This window comes from Taudactylus pleione, unplaced genomic scaffold (assembly GCF_031769625.1).
Source record: "Taudactylus pleione unplaced genomic scaffold, aTauple2 ptg000282l, whole genome shotgun sequence".
NCBI lineage: Eukaryota > Metazoa > Chordata > Amphibia > Anura > Myobatrachidae > Taudactylus > Taudactylus pleione.
The window spans coordinates 13,567,638-13,585,620 of NW_028284684.1; the positions used below are offsets into that span (position 1 = coordinate 13,567,638).

At 39.3% G+C, this 17,983-nt stretch overlaps 7 non-coding genes across 7 annotated transcripts; all 7 read left to right on the forward strand.

Moving 5' to 3' along the window:
• The first annotated feature begins 1,394 nt into the window (after nucleotides 1–1,394).
• TRNAD-GUC (transfer RNA aspartic acid (anticodon GUC)) lies at nucleotides 1,395–1,466 on the forward strand. The gene has a single exon. It is a non-coding gene; the product is annotated as a tRNA-Asp (tRNA).
• Nucleotides 1,467–2,904: 1,438 nt separating this feature from the next.
• TRNAD-GUC (transfer RNA aspartic acid (anticodon GUC)) lies at nucleotides 2,905–2,976 on the forward strand. Its single transcript has one exon. It is a non-coding gene; the product is annotated as a tRNA-Asp (tRNA).
• A 1,942-nt stretch (nucleotides 2,977–4,918) lies between these two features.
• Nucleotides 4,919–4,990, forward strand: TRNAD-GUC (transfer RNA aspartic acid (anticodon GUC)). Its single transcript has one exon. It is a non-coding gene; the product is annotated as a tRNA-Asp (tRNA).
• A 2,031-nt stretch (nucleotides 4,991–7,021) lies between these two features.
• Nucleotides 7,022–7,093, forward strand: TRNAD-GUC (transfer RNA aspartic acid (anticodon GUC)). Its single transcript has one exon. It is a non-coding gene; the product is annotated as a tRNA-Asp (tRNA).
• Nucleotides 7,094–9,037: 1,944 nt separating this feature from the next.
• TRNAD-GUC (transfer RNA aspartic acid (anticodon GUC)) lies at nucleotides 9,038–9,109 on the forward strand. Its single transcript has one exon. It is a non-coding gene; the product is annotated as a tRNA-Asp (tRNA).
• A 1,438-nt stretch (nucleotides 9,110–10,547) lies between these two features.
• TRNAD-GUC (transfer RNA aspartic acid (anticodon GUC)) lies at nucleotides 10,548–10,619 on the forward strand. Its single transcript has one exon. It is a non-coding gene; the product is annotated as a tRNA-Asp (tRNA).
• Nucleotides 10,620–14,577: 3,958 nt separating this feature from the next.
• On the forward strand, nucleotides 14,578–14,649 carry TRNAD-GUC (transfer RNA aspartic acid (anticodon GUC)). Its single transcript has one exon. It is a non-coding gene; the product is annotated as a tRNA-Asp (tRNA).
• Nucleotides 14,650–17,983: the final 3,334 nt, after the last annotated feature.

Below are 17,983 nucleotides of genomic sequence, written 5' to 3' on the forward strand. Positions count from 1 at the left end.
AGAATGGATTTTATTTTTTAACAAGCACTTCATTTACATGTCTTTGGCAAGCACCCAAAAATTTTCCTAAGGACTATGGGCATGATTCAGACACACTCGCAAGCGCACAACACTCGTAAGTGGTTCGACGGTCCCCCACTACCCATGCGCCGCCTCCGGCGTGTGCATGCGTAAGATCCGTCCAGCGACGGCTGCTCCATCGATATGGGTCTAGCTACAAGACGGAGCGGCTGTCAATGTTGATTGATAATTCACCGCGTTTTGTATGCGGGGAGGGGGGTGTGGCTGCACAAATGCAGGCATTCCCTTAGGAACGCCTGGTGTTTGTGGGTGGCCCTACTGACATCACTAGTGATGTCAGTAGTGGACTTCCTGTTCTATTAGAGCAGGAAGTTTACTCGGGCTTGTGAGAGCTCAGACCCTTCCACAGGGTCTCCTCGCAAGCCTGATGGTCACGATAATCGCGATGGGCTCCAGGCCACTCGCAAAAGCTGTGGGAGGTCACCCACAGCTTAGCGAGCGGCCTGATGAAAGAAAAAAACAAATACAAAACATAAAAAACCGCCCTTGTTCTGAGCAAGCACTCACTAGCAGCAAGCGGCTCTGAATCAGGCCCTATATCAGCTATAATCTAAAAGATATTGCTTAGAACATGTACAACATGGCAAATCCAGCATTTATTGGACTTTATATTCAGGATTCCCATGTATTAAAATTGTATGGTATAGAATATCCAGAAAATGCATAGATATTTATTGGTGCCTTAAAAGAAGAGTGAATATATACATATATATATTTTTTTTAATTAAGTTGGAAACAGTAGCTGAATAATAGAATAAATTATCAATTTTTATAGCATTCACATAATTTGGGCATAATTTAGCAGAAGAGATTTGGAGTTTAATATTCCTCATGCAGAGCTACCATTGGTCTCTAGCATAATAGTCTTTTAGCCATTCAAGGATTTCTAAGCAAATTCTAATTAGAAAAAAGTTGATAAGGGGTAATGGGTTTTGCTAAATTCATTTGAGCTTTTTAAAGGATCTTGAATTACTAAATATACAATCAAGCATCAGAAATGGTCAACCATAAATCAATTCATAGAAATACCTATAAACACTGGCAAATCAACAGTAAAATCCTAGAACATCTCAGTCCAGGGATTATCGGACATGGGTAGAGTAAGAAAATGATAGCTGGGGCAATTTCTATAAGCATTTGACCTAGCTCATGATGCAGAAGAATCGACATGGATCTGATATATGGTGAAAGAGTACACTAACAAATTGATGTATAAATGATTTCAATCATTTTCATTACCCAAGGAAATTATAACAACTCTTAGTTGAACATCACTTTTCTGGACTGGACCAGAAATCACAGCACACAGCCGATCCTCGTTAGTATAGTGGTGAGTATCCCCGCCTGTCACGCGGGAGACCGGGGTTCAATTCCCCGACGGGGAGGCTATAACTTTTATTTCTCCAAAATTCCATTTCAGACACAGTGGAAAAATAATAATACAAATGTTATGGCATGCATAAATAACAACCCAAACTATAATATATTGAGATGTGTACTTAAAGGAAACCCTCATAGATCCATACAAATGGAATAGCAGATAGAGAAAACAAAATGTACCAACTGTAATGATATACTTCTATTACCATTTGTTGGCGTTAGGTGGCTATGGAATAAATCAGAATGGTTTGGTATTTTTATATGTAGAAATAAAATATAGGCAAGGAGGTTGGCATATTGGTGTATGCCACTTTTTGGAATGAAAACTGCACACATTTTCTAGGACATCAAACTACAACATTCAGAATTATTTTGACATTTCTAGCATTGAAAGACCACATTGTTGGGCCCCATTCTCAAGAACAGTATAGGTCAAGTAACTTCTCAAGCAATTTTCTTGTGCTGTCTAAGCCCAACTCCATGAGGTGGGTCCTCAAGACCCAAATTCCATTTTGCAATGGTTAGTAGAATGGATTTTATTTTTTAACAAGCACTTCATTTACATGTCTTTGGCAAGCACCCAAAAATTTTCCTAAGGACTATGGGCATGATTCAGACACACTCGCAAGCGCACATCACTCGTAAGTGGTTCGACGGTCCCCCACTACCCATGCGCCGCCTCCGGCGTGTGCATGCGCAAGATCCGTCCAGCGATGGCTGCTCCATCGATATGGGTCTATATTCAGGATTCCCATGTATTAAAATTGTATGGTATAGAATATCCAGAAAATGCATAGATATTTATTGGTGCCTTAAAAGAAGAGTGAATATATACATATATATATATTTTTTAATTAAGTTGGAAACAGTAGCTGAATAATAGAATAAATTATCAATTTTTATAGCATTCACATAATTTGGGCATAATTTAGCAGAAGAGATTTGGAGTTTAATATTCCTCATGCAGAGCTACCATTGGTCTCTAGCATAATAGTCTTTTAGCCATTCAAGGATTTCTAAGCAAATTCTAATTAGAAAAAAGTTGATAAGGGGTAATGGGTTTTGCTAAATTCATTTGAGCTTTTTAAAGGATCTTGAATTACTAAATATACAATCAAGCATCAGAAATGGTCAACCATATATCAATTCATAGAAATACCTATAAACACTGGCAAATCAACAGTAAAATCCTAGAACATCTCAGTCCAGGGATTATCGGACATGGGTAGAGTAAGAAAATGATAGCTGGGGCAATTTCTATAAGCATTTGACCTAGCTCATGATGCAGAAGAATCGACATGGATCTGATATATGGTGAAAGAGTACACTAACAAATTGATGTATAAATGATTTCAATCATTTTCATTACCCAAGGAAATTATAACAACTCTTAGTTGAACATCACTTTTCTGGACTGGACCAGAAATCACAGCACACAGCCAATCCTCGTTAGTATAGTGGTGAGTATCCCCGCCTGTCACGCGGGAGACCGGGGTTCAATTCCCCGACGGGGAGGCTATAACTTTTATTTCTCCAATATTCCATTTCAGACACAGTGGAAAAATAATAATACAAATGTTATGGCATGCATAAATAACAACCCAAACTATAATATATTGAGATGTGTACTTAAAGGAAACCCTCATAGATCCATACAAATGGAATAGCAGATAGAGAAAACAAAATGTACCAACTGTAATGATATACTTCTATTACCATTTGTTGGCGTTAGGTGGCTATGGAATAAATCAGAATGGTTTGGTATTTTGGGAAGGTTTATACATACTTACATTTTTATATGTAGAAATAAAATATAGGCAAGGAGGTTGGCATATTGGTGTATGCCACTTTTTGGAATGAAAACTGCACACATTTTCTAGGACATCAAACTACAACATTCAGAATTATTTTGACATTTCTAGCATTGAAAGACCACATTGTTGGGCCCCATTCTCAAGAACAGTATAGGTCAAGTAACTTCTCAAGCAATTTTCTTGTGCTGTCTAAGCCCAACTCCATGAGGTGGGTCCTCAAGACCCAAATTCCATTTTGCAATGGTTAGTAGAATGGATTTTATTTTTTAACAAGCACTTCATTTACATGTCTTTGGCAAGCACCCAAAAATTTTCCTAAGGACTATGGGCATGATTCAGACACACTCGCAAGCGCACAACACTCGTAAGTGGTTCGACGGTCCCCCACTACCCATGCGCCGCCTCCGGCGTGTGCATGCGCAAGATCCGTCCAGCGACGGCTGCTCCATCGATATGGGTCTAGCTACAAGACGGAGCGGCTGTCAATGTTGATTGATAACTCACCGCGTTTTGTATGCGGGGAGGGGAGGGTGGCTGCACAAATGCAGGCATTCCTTTAGGAATGCCTGGTGTTTGTGGGTGGCCCTACTGACATCACTAGTGATGTCAGTAGTGGACTTCCTGTTCTATTAGAGCAGGAAGTTTACTCGGGCTTGTGAGAGCTCAGACCCTTCCACAGGGTCTCCTCGCAAGCCTGATGGTCACGATAATCGCGATGGGCTCCAGGCCACTCGCAAAAGCTGTGGGAGGTCACCCACAGCTTAGCGAGCGGCCTGATGAAAGAAAAAAACAAATACAAAACATAAAAAAACGCCCTTGTTCTGAGCAAGCACTCACTAGCAGCAAGCGGCTCTGAATCAGGCCCTATATCAGCTATAATCTAAAAGATATTGCTTAGAACATGTACAACATGGCAAATCCAGCATTTATTGGACTTTATATTCAGGATTCCCATGTATTAAAATTGTATGGTATAGAATATCCAGAAAATGCATAGATATTTATTGGTGCCTTAAAAGAAGAGTGAATATATACATATATATATATTTTTTAATTAAGTTGGAAACAGTAGCTGAATAATAGAATAAATTATCAATTTTTATTGCATTCACATAATTTGGGCATAATTTAGCAGAAGAGATTTGGAGTTTAATATTCCTCATGCAGAGCTACCATTGGTCTCTAGCATAATAGTCTTTTAGCCATTCAAGGATTTCTAAGCAAATTCTAATTAGAAAAAAGTTGATAAGGGGTAATGGGTTTTGCTAAATTCATTTGAGCTTTTTAAAGGATCTTGAATTACTAAATATACAATCAAGCATCAGAAATGGTCAACCATAAATCAATTCATAGAAATACCTATAAACACTGGCAAATCAACAGTAAAATCCTAGAACATCTCAGTCCAGGGATTATCGGACATGGGTAGAGTAAGAAAATGATAGCTGGGGCAATTTCTATAAGCATTTGACCTAGCTCATGATGCAGAAGAATCGACATGGATCTGATATATGGTGAAAGAGTACACTAACAAATTGATGTATAAATGATTTCAATCATTTTCATTACCCAAGGAAATTATAACAACTCTTAGTTGAACATCACTTTTCTGGACTGGACCAGAAATCACAGCACACAGCTGATCCTCGTTAGTATAGTGGTGAGTATCCCCGCCTGTCACGCGGGAGACCGGGGTTCAATTCCCCGACGGGGAGGCTATAACTTTTATTTCTCCAATATTCCATTTCAGACACAGTGGAAAAATAATAATACAAATGTTATGGTTCAATTCCCCGACGGGGAGGCTATAACTTTTATTTCTCCAATATTCCATTTCAGACACAGTGGAAAAATAATAATACAAATGTTATGGCATGCATAAATAACAACCCAAACTATAATATATTGAGATGTGTACTTAAAGGAAACCCTCATAGATCCATACAAATGGAATAGCAGATAGAGAAAACAAAATGTACCAACTGTAATGATATACTTCTATTACCATTTGTTGGCGTTAGGTGGCTATGGAATAAATCAGAATGGTTTGGTATTTTGGGAAGGTTTATACATACTTACATTTTTATATGTAGAAATAAAATATAGGCAAGGAGGTTGGCATATTGGTGTATGCCACTTTTTGGAATGAAAACTGCACACATTTTCTAGGACATCAAACTACAACATTCAGAATTATTTTGACATTTCTAGCATTGAAAGACCACATTGTTGGGCCCCATTCTCAAGAACAGTATAGGTCAAGTAACTTCTCAAGCAATTTTCTTGTGCTGTCTAAGCCCAACTCCATGAGGTGGGTCCTCAAGACCCAAATTCCATTTTGCAATGGTTAGTAGAATGGATTTTATTTTTTAACAAGCACTTCATTTACATGTCTTTGGCAAGCACCCAAAAATTTTCCTAAGGACTATGGGCATGATTCAGACACACTCGCAAGCGCACAACACTCGTAAGTGGTTCGACGGTCCCCCACTACCCATGCGCCGCCTCCGGCGTGTGCATGCGCAAGATCCGTCCAGCGACGGCTGCTCCATCGATATGGGTCTAGCTACAAGACGGAGCGGCTGTCAATGTTGATTGATAACTCACCGCGTTTTGTATGCGGGGAGGGGAGGGTGGCTGCACAAATGCAGGCATTCCTTTAGGAATGCCTGGTGTTTGTGGGTGGCCCTACTGACATCACTAGTGATGTCAGTAGTGGACTTCCTGTTCTATTAGAGCAGGAAGTTTACTCGGGCTTGTGAGAGCTCAGACCCTTCCACAGGGTCTCCTCGCAAGCCTGATGGTCACGATAATCGCGATGGGCTCCAGGCCACTCGCAAAAGCTGTGGGAGGTCACCCACAGCTTAGCGAGCGGCCTGATGAAAGAAAAAAACAAATACAAAACATAAAAAAACGCCCTTGTTCTGAGCAAGCACTCACTAGCAGCAAGCGGCTCTGAATCAGGCCCTATATCAGCTATAATCTAAAAGATATTGCTTAGAACATGTACAACATGGCAAATCCAGCATTTATTGGACTTTATATTCAGGATTCCCATGTATTAAAATTGTATGGTATAGAATATCCAGAAAATGCATAGATATTTATTGGTGCCTTAAAAGAAGAGTGAATATATACATATATATATATTTTTTAATTAAGTTGGAAACAGTAGCTGAATAATAGAATAAATTATCAATTTTTATTGCATTCACATAATTTGGGCATAATTTAGCAGAAGAGATTTGGAGTTTAATATTCCTCATGCAGAGCTACCATTGGTCTCTAGCATAATAGTCTTTTAGCCATTCAAGGATTTCTAAGCAAATTCTAATTAGAAAAAAGTTGATAAGGGGTAATGGGTTTTGCTAAATTCATTTGAGCTTTTTAAAGGATCTTGAATTACTAAATATACAATCAAGCATCAGAAATGGTCAACCATAAATCAATTCATAGAAATACCTATAAACACTGGCAAATCAACAGTAAAATCCTAGAACATCTCAGTCCAGGGATTATCGGACATGGGTAGAGTAAGAAAATGATAGCTGGGGCAATTTCTATAAGCATTTGACCTAGCTCATGATGCAGAAGAATCGACATGGATCTGATATATGGTGAAAGAGTACACTAACAAATTGATGTATAAATGATTTCAATCATTTTCATTACCCAAGGAAATTATAACAACTCTTAGTTGAACATCACTTTTCTGGACTGGACCAGAAATCACAGCACACAGCTGATCCTCGTTAGTATAGTGGTGAGTATCCCCGCCTGTCACGCGGGAGACCGGGGTTCAATTCCCCGACGGGGAGGCTATAACTTTTATTTCTCCAATATTCCATTTCAGACACAGTGGAAAAATAATAATACAAATGTTATGGCATGCATAAATAACAACCCAAACTATAATATATTGAGATGTGTACTTAAAGGAAACCCTCATAGATCCATACAAATGGAATAGCAGATAGAGAAAACAAAATGTACCAACTGTAATGATATACTTCTATTACCATTTGTTGGCGTTAGGTGGCTATGGAATAAATCAGAATGGTTTGGTATTTTGGGAAGGTTTATACATACTTACATTTTTATATGTAGAAATAAAATATAGGCAAGGAGGTTGGCATATTGGTGTATGCCACTTTTTGGAATGAAAACTGCACACATTTTCTAGGACATCAAACTACAACATTCAGAATTATTTTGACATTTCTAGCATTGAAAGACCACATTGTTGGGCCCCATTCTCAAGAACAGTATAGGTCAAGTAACTTCTCAAGCAATTTTCTTGTGCTGTCTAAGCCCAACTCCATGAGGTGGGTCCTCAAGACCCAAATTCCATTTTGCAATGGTTAGTAGAATGGATTTTATTTTTTAACAAGCACTTCATTTACATGTCTTTGGCAAGCACCCAAAAATTTTCCTAAGGACTATGGGCGTGATTCAGACACACTCGCAAGCGCACAACACTCGTAAGTGGTTCGACGGTCCCCCACTACCCATGCGCCGCCTCCGGCGTGTGCATGCGCAAGATCCGTCCAGCGACGGCTGCTCCATCGATATGGGTCTAGCTACAAGACGGAGCGGCTGTCAATGTTGATTGATAACTCACCGCGTTTTGTATGCGGGGAGGGGGGGGGGTGGCTGCACAAATGCAGGCATTCCCTTAGGAACGCCTGGTGTTTGTGGGTGGCCCTACTGACATCACTAGTGATGTCAGTAGTGGACTTCCTGTTCTATTAGAGCAGGAAGTTTACTCCGGCTTGTGAGAGCTCAGACCCTTCCACAGGGTCTCCTCGCAAGCCTGATGGTCACGATAATCGCGATGGGCTCCAGGCCACTCGCAAAAGCTGTGGGAGGTCACCCACAGCTTAGCGAGCGGCCTGATGAAAGAAAAAAACAAATACAAAACATAAAAAACCGCCCTTGTTCTGAGCAAGCACTCACTAGCAGCAAGCGGCTCTGAATCAGGCCCTATATCAGCTATAATCTAAAAGATATTGCTTAGAACATGTACAACATGGCAAATCCAGCATTTATTGGACTTTATATTCAGGATTCCCATGTATTAAAATTGTATGGTATAGAATATCCAGAAAATGCATAGATATTTATTGGTGCCTTAAAAGAAGAGTGAATATATACATATATATATATATTTTAATTAAGTTGGAAACAGTAGCTGAATAATAGAATAAATTATCAATTTTTATAGCATTCACATAATTTGGGCATAATTTAGCAGAAGAGATTTGGAGTTTAATATTCCTCATGCAGAGCTACCATTGGTCTCTAGCATAATAGTCTTGTAGCCATTCAAGGATTTCTAAGCAAATTCTAATTAGAAAAAAGTTGATAAGGGGTAATGGGTTTTGCTAAATTCATTTGAGCTTTTTAAAGGATCTTGAATTACTAAATATACAATCAAGCATCAGAAATGGTCAACCATAAATCAATTCATAGAAATACCTATAAACACTGGCAAATCAACAGTAAAATCCTAGAACATCTCAGTCCAGGGATTATCGGACATGGGTAGAGTAAGAAAATGATAGCTGGGGCAATTTCTATAAGCATTTGACCTAGCTCATGATGCAGAAGAATCGACATGGATCTGATATATGGTGAAAGAGTACACTAACAAATTGATGTATAAATGATTTCAATCATTTTCATTACCCAAGGAAATTATAACAACTCTTAGTTGAACATCACTTTTCTGGACTGGACCAGAAATCACAGCACACAGCCGATCCTCGTTAGTATAGTGGTGAGTATCCCCGCCTGTCACGCGGGAGACCGGGGTTCAATTCCCCGACGGGGAGGCTATAACTTTTATTTCTCCAAAATTCCATTTCAGACACAGTGGAAAAATAATAATACAAATGTTATGGCATGCATAAATAACAACCCAAACTATAATATATTGAGATGTGTACTTAAAGGAAACCCTCATAGATCCATACAAATGGAATAGCAGATAGAGAAAACAAAATGTACCAACTGTAATGATATACTTCTATTACCATTTGTTGGCGTTAGGTGGCTATGGAATAAATCAGAATGGTTTGGTATTTTTATATGTAGAAATAAAATATAGGCAAGGAGGTTGGCATATTGGTGTATGCCACTTTTTGGAATGAAAACTGCACACATTTTCTAGGACATCAAACTACAACATTCAGAATTATTTTGACATTTCTAGCATTGAAAGACCACATTGTTGGGCCCCATTCTCAAGAACAGTATAGGTCAAGTAACTTCTCAAGCAATTTTCTTGTGCTGTCTAAGCCCAACTCCATGAGGTGGGTCCTCAAGACCCAAATTCCATTTTGCAATGGTTAGTAGAATGGATTTTATTTTTTAACAAGCACTTCATTTACATGTCTTTGGCAAGCACCCAAAAATTTTCCTAAGGACTATGGGCATGATTCAGACACACTCGCAAGCGCACATCACTCGTAAGTGGTTCGACGGTCCCCCACTACCCATGCGCCGCCTCCGGCGTGTGCATGCGCAAGATCCGTCCAGCGATGGCTGCTCCATCGATATGGGTCTATATTCAGGATTCCCATGTATTAAAATTGTATGGTATAGAATATCCAGAAAATGCATAGATATTTATTGGTGCCTTAAAAGAAGAGTGAATATATACATATATATATATTTTTTAATTAAGTTGGAAACAGTAGCTGAATAATAGAATAAATTATCAATTTTTATAGCATTCACATAATTTGGGCATAATTTAGCAGAAGAGATTTGGAGTTTAATATTCCTCATGCAGAGCTACCATTGGTCTCTAGCATAATAGTCTTTTAGCCATTCAAGGATTTCTAAGCAAATTCTAATTAGAAAAAAGTTGATAAGGGGTAATGGGTTTTGCTAAATTCATTTGAGCTTTTTAAAGGATCTTGAATTACTAAATATACAATCAAGCATCAGAAATGGTCAACCATATATCAATTCATAGAAATACCTATAAACACTGGCAAATCAACAGTAAAATCCTAGAACATCTCAGTCCAGGGATTATCGGACATGGGTAGAGTAAGAAAATGATAGCTGGGGCAATTTCTATAAGCATTTGACCTAGCTCATGATGCAGAAGAATCGACATGGATCTGATATATGGTGAAAGAGTACACTAACAAATTGATGTATAAATGATTTCAATCATTTTCATTACCCAAGGAAATTATAACAACTCTTAGTTGAACATCACTTTTCTGGACTGGACCAGAAATCACAGCACACAGCCAATCCTCGTTAGTATAGTGGTGAGTATCCCCGCCTGTCATGCGGGAGACCGGGGTTCAATTCCCCGACGGGGAGGCTATAACTTTTATTTCTCCAATATTCCATTTCAGACACAGTGGAAAAATAATAATACAAATGTTATGGCATGCATAAATAACAACCCAAACTATAATATATTGAGATGTGTACTTAAAGGAAACCCTCATAGATCCATACAAATGGAATAGCAGATAGAGAAAACAAAATGTACCAACTGTAATGATATACTTCTATTACCATTTGTTGGCGTTAGGTGGCTATGGAATAAATCAGAATGGTTTGGTATTTTGGGAAGGTTTATACATACTTACATTTTTATATGTAGAAATAAAATATAGGCAAGGAGGTTGGCATATTGGTGTATGCCACTTTTTGGAATGAAAACTGCACACATTTTCTAGGACATCAAACTACAACATTCAGAATTATTTTGACATTTCTAGCATTGAAAGACCACATTGTTGGGCCCCATTCTCAAGAACAGTATAGGTCAAGTAACTTCTCAAGCAATTTTCTTGTGCTGTCTAAGCCCAACTCCATGAGGTGGGTCCTCAAGACCCAAATTCCATTTTGCAATGGTTAGTAGAATGGATTTTATTTTTTAACAAGCACTTCATTTACATGTCTTTGGCAAGCACCCAAAAATTTTCCTAAGGACTATGGGCATGATTCAGACACACTCGCAAGCGCACAACACTCGTAAGTGGTTCGACGGTCCCCCACTACCCATGCGCCGCCTCCGGCGTGTGCATGCGCAAGATCCGTCCAGCGACGGCTGCTCCATCGATATGGGTCTAGCTACAAGACGGAGCGGCTGTCAATGTTGATTGATAACTCACCGCGTTTTGTATGCGGGGAGGGGAGGGTGGCTGCACAAATGCAGGCATTCCTTTAGGAATGCCTGGTGTTTGTGGGTGGCCCTACTGACATCACTAGTGATGTCAGTAGTGGACTTCCTGTTCTATTAGAGCAGGAAGTTTACTCGGGCTTGTGAGAGCTCAGACCCTTCCACAGGGTCTCCTCGCAAGCCTGATGGTCACGATAATCGCGATGGGCTCCAGGCCACTCGCAAAAGCTGTGGGAGGTCACCCACAGCTTAGCGAGCGGCCTGATGAAAGAAAAAAACAAATACAAAACATAAAAAAACGCCCTTGTTCTGAGCAAGCACTCACTAGCAGCAAGCGGCTCTGAATCAGGCCCTATATCAGCTATAATCTAAAAGATATTGCTTAGAACATGTACAACATGGCAAATCCAGCATTTATTGGACTTTATATTCAGGATTCCCATGTATTAAAATTGTATGGTATAGAATATCCAGAAAATGCATAGATATTTATTGGTGCCTTAAAAGAAGAGTGAATATATACATATATATATATTTTTTAATTAAGTTGGAAACAGTAGCTGAATAATAGAATAAATTATCAATTTTTATAGCATTCACATAATTTGGGCATAATTTAGCAGAAGAGATTTGGAGTTTAATATTCCTCATGCAGAGCTACCATTGGTCTCTAGCATAATAGTCTTTTAGCCATTCAAGGATTTCTAAGCAAATTCTAATTAGAAAAAAGTTGATAAGGGGTAATGGGTTTTGCTAAATTCATTTGAGCTTTTTAAAGGATCTTGAATTACTAAATATACAATCAAGCATCAGAAATGTTCAACCATAAATCAATTCATAGAAATACCTATAAACACTGGCAAATCAACAGTAAAATCCTAGAACATCTCAGTCCAGGGATTATCGGACATGGGTAGAGTAAGAAAATGATAGCTGGGGCAATTTCTATAAGCATTTGACCTAGCTCATGATGCAGAAGAATCGACATGGATCTGATATATGGTGAAAGAGTACACTAACAAATTGATGTATAAATGATTTCAATCATTTTCATTACCCAAGGAAATTATAACAACTCTTAGTTGAACATCACTTTTCTGGACTGGACCAGAAATCACAGCACACAGCCAATCCTCGTTAGTATAGTGCTGAGTATCCCCGCCTGTCACGCGGGAGACTGGGGTTCAATTCCCTGACAGGGAGGCTGTAACTTTTATTTCTCCAATATTCCATTTCAGACACAGTGGAAAAATAATAATACAAATGTTATGGCATGCATAAATAACAACCCAAACTATAATATATTGAGATGTGTACTTAAAGGAAACCCTCATAGATCCATACAAATGGAATAGCAGATAGAGAAAACAAAATGTACCAACTGTAATGATATACTTCTATTACCATTTGTTGGCGTTAGGTGGCTATGGAATAAATCAGAATGGTTTGGTATTTTGGGAAGGTTTATACATACTTACATTTTTATATGTAGAAATAAAATATAGGCAAGGAGGTTGGCATATTGGTGTATGCCACTTTTTGGAATGAAAACTGCACACATTTTCTAGGACATCAAACTACAACATTCAGAATTATTTTGACATTTCTAGCATTGAAAGACCACATTGTTGGGCCCCATTCTCAAGAACAGTATAGGTCAAGTAACTTCTCAAGCAATTTTCTTGTGCTGTCTAAGCCCAACTCCATGAGGTGGGTCCTCAAGACCCAAATTCCATTTTGCAATGGTTAGTAGAATGGATTTTATTTTTTAACAAGCACTTCATTTACATGTCTTTGGCAAGCACCCAAACATTTTCCTAAGGACTATGGGCATGATTCAGACACACTCGCAAGCGCACAACACTCGTAAGTGGTTCGACGGTCCCCCACTACCCATGCGCCGCCTCCGGCGTGTGCATGCGCAAGATCCGTCCAGCGACGGCTGCTCCATCGATATGGGTCTAGCTACAAGACGGAGCGGCTGTCAATGTTGATTGATAACTCACCGCGTTTTGTATGCGGGGAGGGGGGGGTGGCTGCACAAATGCAGGCATTCCCTTAGGAACGCCTGGTGTTTGTGGGTGGCCCCTACTGACATCACTAGTGATGTCAGTAGGTGGACTTCCTGTTCTATTAGAGCAGGAAGTTTACTCAGGCTTGTGAGAGCTCAGACCCTTCCACAGGGTCTCCTCGCAAGCCTGATGGTCACGATAATCGCGATGGGCTCCAGGCCACTCGCAAAAGCTGTGGGAGGTCACCCACAGCTTAGCGAGCGGCCTGATGAAAGAAAAAAACAAATACAAAACATAAAAAACCGCCCTTGTTCTGAGCAAGCACTCACTAGCAGCAAGCGGCTCTGAATCAGGCCCTATATCAGCTATAATCTAAAAGATATTGCTTAGAACATGTACAACATGGCAAATCCAGCATTTATTGGACTTTATATTCAGGATTCCCATGTATTAAAATTGTATGGTATAGAATATCCAGAAAATGCATAGATATTTATTGGTGCCTTAAAAGAAGAGTGAATATATACATATATATATATTTTTTAATTAAGTTGGAAACAGTAGCTGAATAATAGAATAAATTATCAATTTTTATAGCATTCACATAATTTGGGCATAATTTAGCAGAAGAGATTTGGAGTTTAATATTCCTCATGCAGAGCTACCATTGGTCTCTAGCATAATAGTCTTTTAGCCATTCAAGGATTTCTAAGCAAATTCTAATTAGAAAAAAGTTGTTAAGGGGTAATGGGTTTTGCTAAATTCATTTGAGCTTTTTAAAGGATCTTGAATTACTAAATATACAATCAAGCATCAGAAATGGTCAACCATAAATCAATTCATAGAAATACCTATAAACACTGGCAAATCAACAGTAAAATCCTAGAACATCTCAGTCCAGGGATTATCGGACATGGGTAGAGTAAGAAAATGATAGCTGGGGCAATTTCTATAAGCATTTGACCTAGCTCATGATGCAGAAGAATCGACATGGATCTGATATATGGTGAAAGAGTACACTAACAAATTGATGTATAAATGATTTCAATCATTTTCATTACCCAAGGAAATTATAACAACTCTTAGTTGAACATCACTTTTCTGGACTGGACCAGAAATCACAGCACACAGCTGATCCTCGTTAGTATAGTGGTGAGTATCCCCGCCTGTCACGCGGGAGACCGGGGTTCAATTCCCCGACGGGGAGGCTATAACTTTTATTTCTCCAATATTCCATTTCAGACACAGTGGAAAAATAATAATACAAATGTTATGGCATGCATAAATAACAACCCAAACTATAATATATTGAGATGTGTACTTAAAGGAAACCCTCATAGATCCATACAAATGGAATAGCAGATAGAGAAAACAAAATGTACCAACTGTAATGATATACTTCTATTACCATTTGTTGGCGTTAGGTGGCTATGGAATAAATCAGAATGGTTTGGTATTTTGGGAAGGTTTATACATACTTACATTTTTATATGTAGAAATAAAATATAGGCAAGGAGGTTGGCATATTGGTGTATGCCACTTTTTGGAATGAAAACTGCACACATTTTCTAGGACATCAAACTACAACATTCAGAATTATTTTGACATTTCTAGCATTGAAAGACCACATTGTTGGGCCCCATTCTCAAGAACAGTATAGGTCAAGTAACTTCTCAAGCAATTTTCTTGTGCTGTCTAAGCCCAACTCCATGAGGTGGGTCCTCAAGACCCAAATTCCATTTTGCAATGGTTAGTAGAATGGATTTTATTTTTTAACAAGCACTTCATTTACATGTCTTTGGCAAGCACCCAAAAATTTTCCTAAGGACTATGGGCGTGATTCAGACACACTCGCAAGCGCACAACACTCGTAAGTGGTTCGACGGTCCCCCACTACCCATGCGCCGCCTCCGGCGTGTGCATGCGCAAGATCCGTCCAGCGACGGCTGCTCCATCGATATGGGTCTAGCTACAAGACGGAGCGGCTGTCAATGTTGATTGATAACTCACCGCGTTTTGTATGCGGGGAGGGGGGGGGGTGGCTGCACAAATGCAGGCATTCCCTTAGGAACGCCTGGTGTTTGTGGGTGGCCCTACTGACATCACTAGTGATGTCAGTAGTGGACTTCCTGTTCTATTAGAGCAGGAAGTTTACTCCGGCTTGTGAGAGCTCAGACCCTTCCACAGGGTCTCCTCGCAAGCCTGATGGTCACGATAATCGCGATGGGCTCCAGGCCACTCGCAAAAGCTGTGGGAGGTCACCCACAGCTTAGCGAGCGGCCTGATGAAAGAAAAAAACAAATACAAAACATAAAAAACCGCCCTTGTTCTGAGCAAGCACTCACTAGCAGCAAGCGGCTCTGAATCAGGCCCTATATCAGCTATAATCTAAAAGATATTGCTTAGAACATGTACAACATGGCAAATCCAGCATTTATTGGACTTTATATTCAGGATTCCCATGTATTAAAATTGTATGGTATAGAATATCCAGAAAATGCATAGATATTTATTGGTGCCTTAAAAGAAGAGTGAATATATACATATATATATATATTTTAATTAAGTTGGAAACAGTAGCTGAATAATAGAATAAATTATCAATTTTTATAGCATTCACATAATTTGGGCATAATTTAGCAGAAGAGATTTGGAGTTTAATATTCCTCATGCAGAGCTACCATTGGTCTCTAGCATAATAGTCTTGTAGCCATTCAAGGATTTCTAAGCAAATTCTAATTAGAAAAAAGTTGATAAGGGGTAATGGGTTTTGCTAAATTCATTTGAGCTTTTTAAAGGATCTTGAATTACTAAATATACAATCAAGCATCAGAAATGGTCAACCATAAATCAATTCATAGAAATACCTATAAACACTGGCAAATCAACAGTAAAATCCTAGAACATCTCAGTCCAGGGATTATCGGACATGGGTAGAGTAAGAAAATGATAGCTGGGGCAATTTCTATAAGCATTTGACCTAGCTCATGATGCAGAAGAATCGACATGGATCTGATATATGGTGAAAGAGTACACTAACAAATTGATGTATAAATGATTTCAATCATTTTCATTACCCAAGGAAATTATAACAACTCTTAGTTGAACATCACTTTTCTGGACTGGACCAGAAATCACAGCACACAGCCAATCCTCGTTAGTATAGTGCTGAGTATCCCCGCCTGTCACGCGGGAGACTGGGGTTCAATTCCCTGACAGGGAGGCTGTAACTTTTATTTCTCCAATATTCCATTTCAGACACAGTGGAAAAATAATAATACAAATGTTATGGCATGCATAAATAACAACCCAAACTATAATATATTGAGATGTGTACTTAAAGGAAACCCTCATAGATCCATACAAATGGAATAGCAGATAGAGAAAACAAAATGTACCAACTGTAATGATATACTTCTATTACCATTTGTTGGCGTTAGGTGGCTATGGAATAAATCAGAATGGTTTGGTATTTTGGGAAGGTTTATACATACTTACATTTTTATATGTAGAAATAAAATATAGGCAAGGAGGTTGGCATATTGGTGTATGCCACTTTTTGGAATGAAAACTGCACACATTTTCTAGGACATCAAACTACAACATTCAGAATTATTTTGACATTTCTAGCATTGAAAGACCACATTGTTGGGCCCCATTCTCAAGAACAGTATAGGTCAAGTAACTTCTCAAGCAATTTTCTTGTGCTGTCTAAGCCCAACTCCATGAGGTGGGTCCTCAAGACCCAAATTCCATTTTGCAATGGTTAGTAGAATGGATTTTATTTTTTAACAAGCACTTCATTTACATGTCTTTGGCAAGCACCCAAACATTTTCCTAAGGACTATGGGCATGATTCAGACACACTCGCAAGCGCACAACACTCGTAAGTGGTTCGACGGTCCCCCACTACCCATGCGCCGCCTCCGGCGTGTGCATGCGCAAGATCCGTCCAGCGACGGCTGCTCCATCGATATGGGTCTAGCTACAAGACGGAGCGGCTGTCAATGTTGATTGATAACTCACCGCGTTTTGTATGCGGGGAGGGGGGGGTGGCTGCACAAATGCAGGCATTCCCTTAGGAACGCCTGGTGTTTGTGGGTGGCCCCTACTGACATCACTAGTGATGTCAGTAGGTGGACTTCCTGTTCTATTAGAGCAGGAAGTTTACTCAGGCTTGTGAGAGCTCAGACCCTTCCACAGGGTCTCCTCACAAGCCTGATGGTCACGATAATCGCGATGGGCTCCAGGCCACTCGCAAAAGCTGTGGGAGGTCACCCACAGCTTAGCGAGCGGCCTGATGAAAGAAAAAAACAAATACAAAACATAAAAAACCGCCCTTGTTCTGAGCAAGCACTCACTAGCAGCAAGCGGCTCTGAATCAGGCCCTATATCAGCTATAATCTAAAAGATATTGCTTAGAACATGTACAACATGGCAAATCCAGCATTTATTGGACTTTATATTCAGGATTCCCATGTATTAAAATTGTATGGTATAGAATATCCAGAAAATGCATAGATATTTATTGGTGCCTTAAA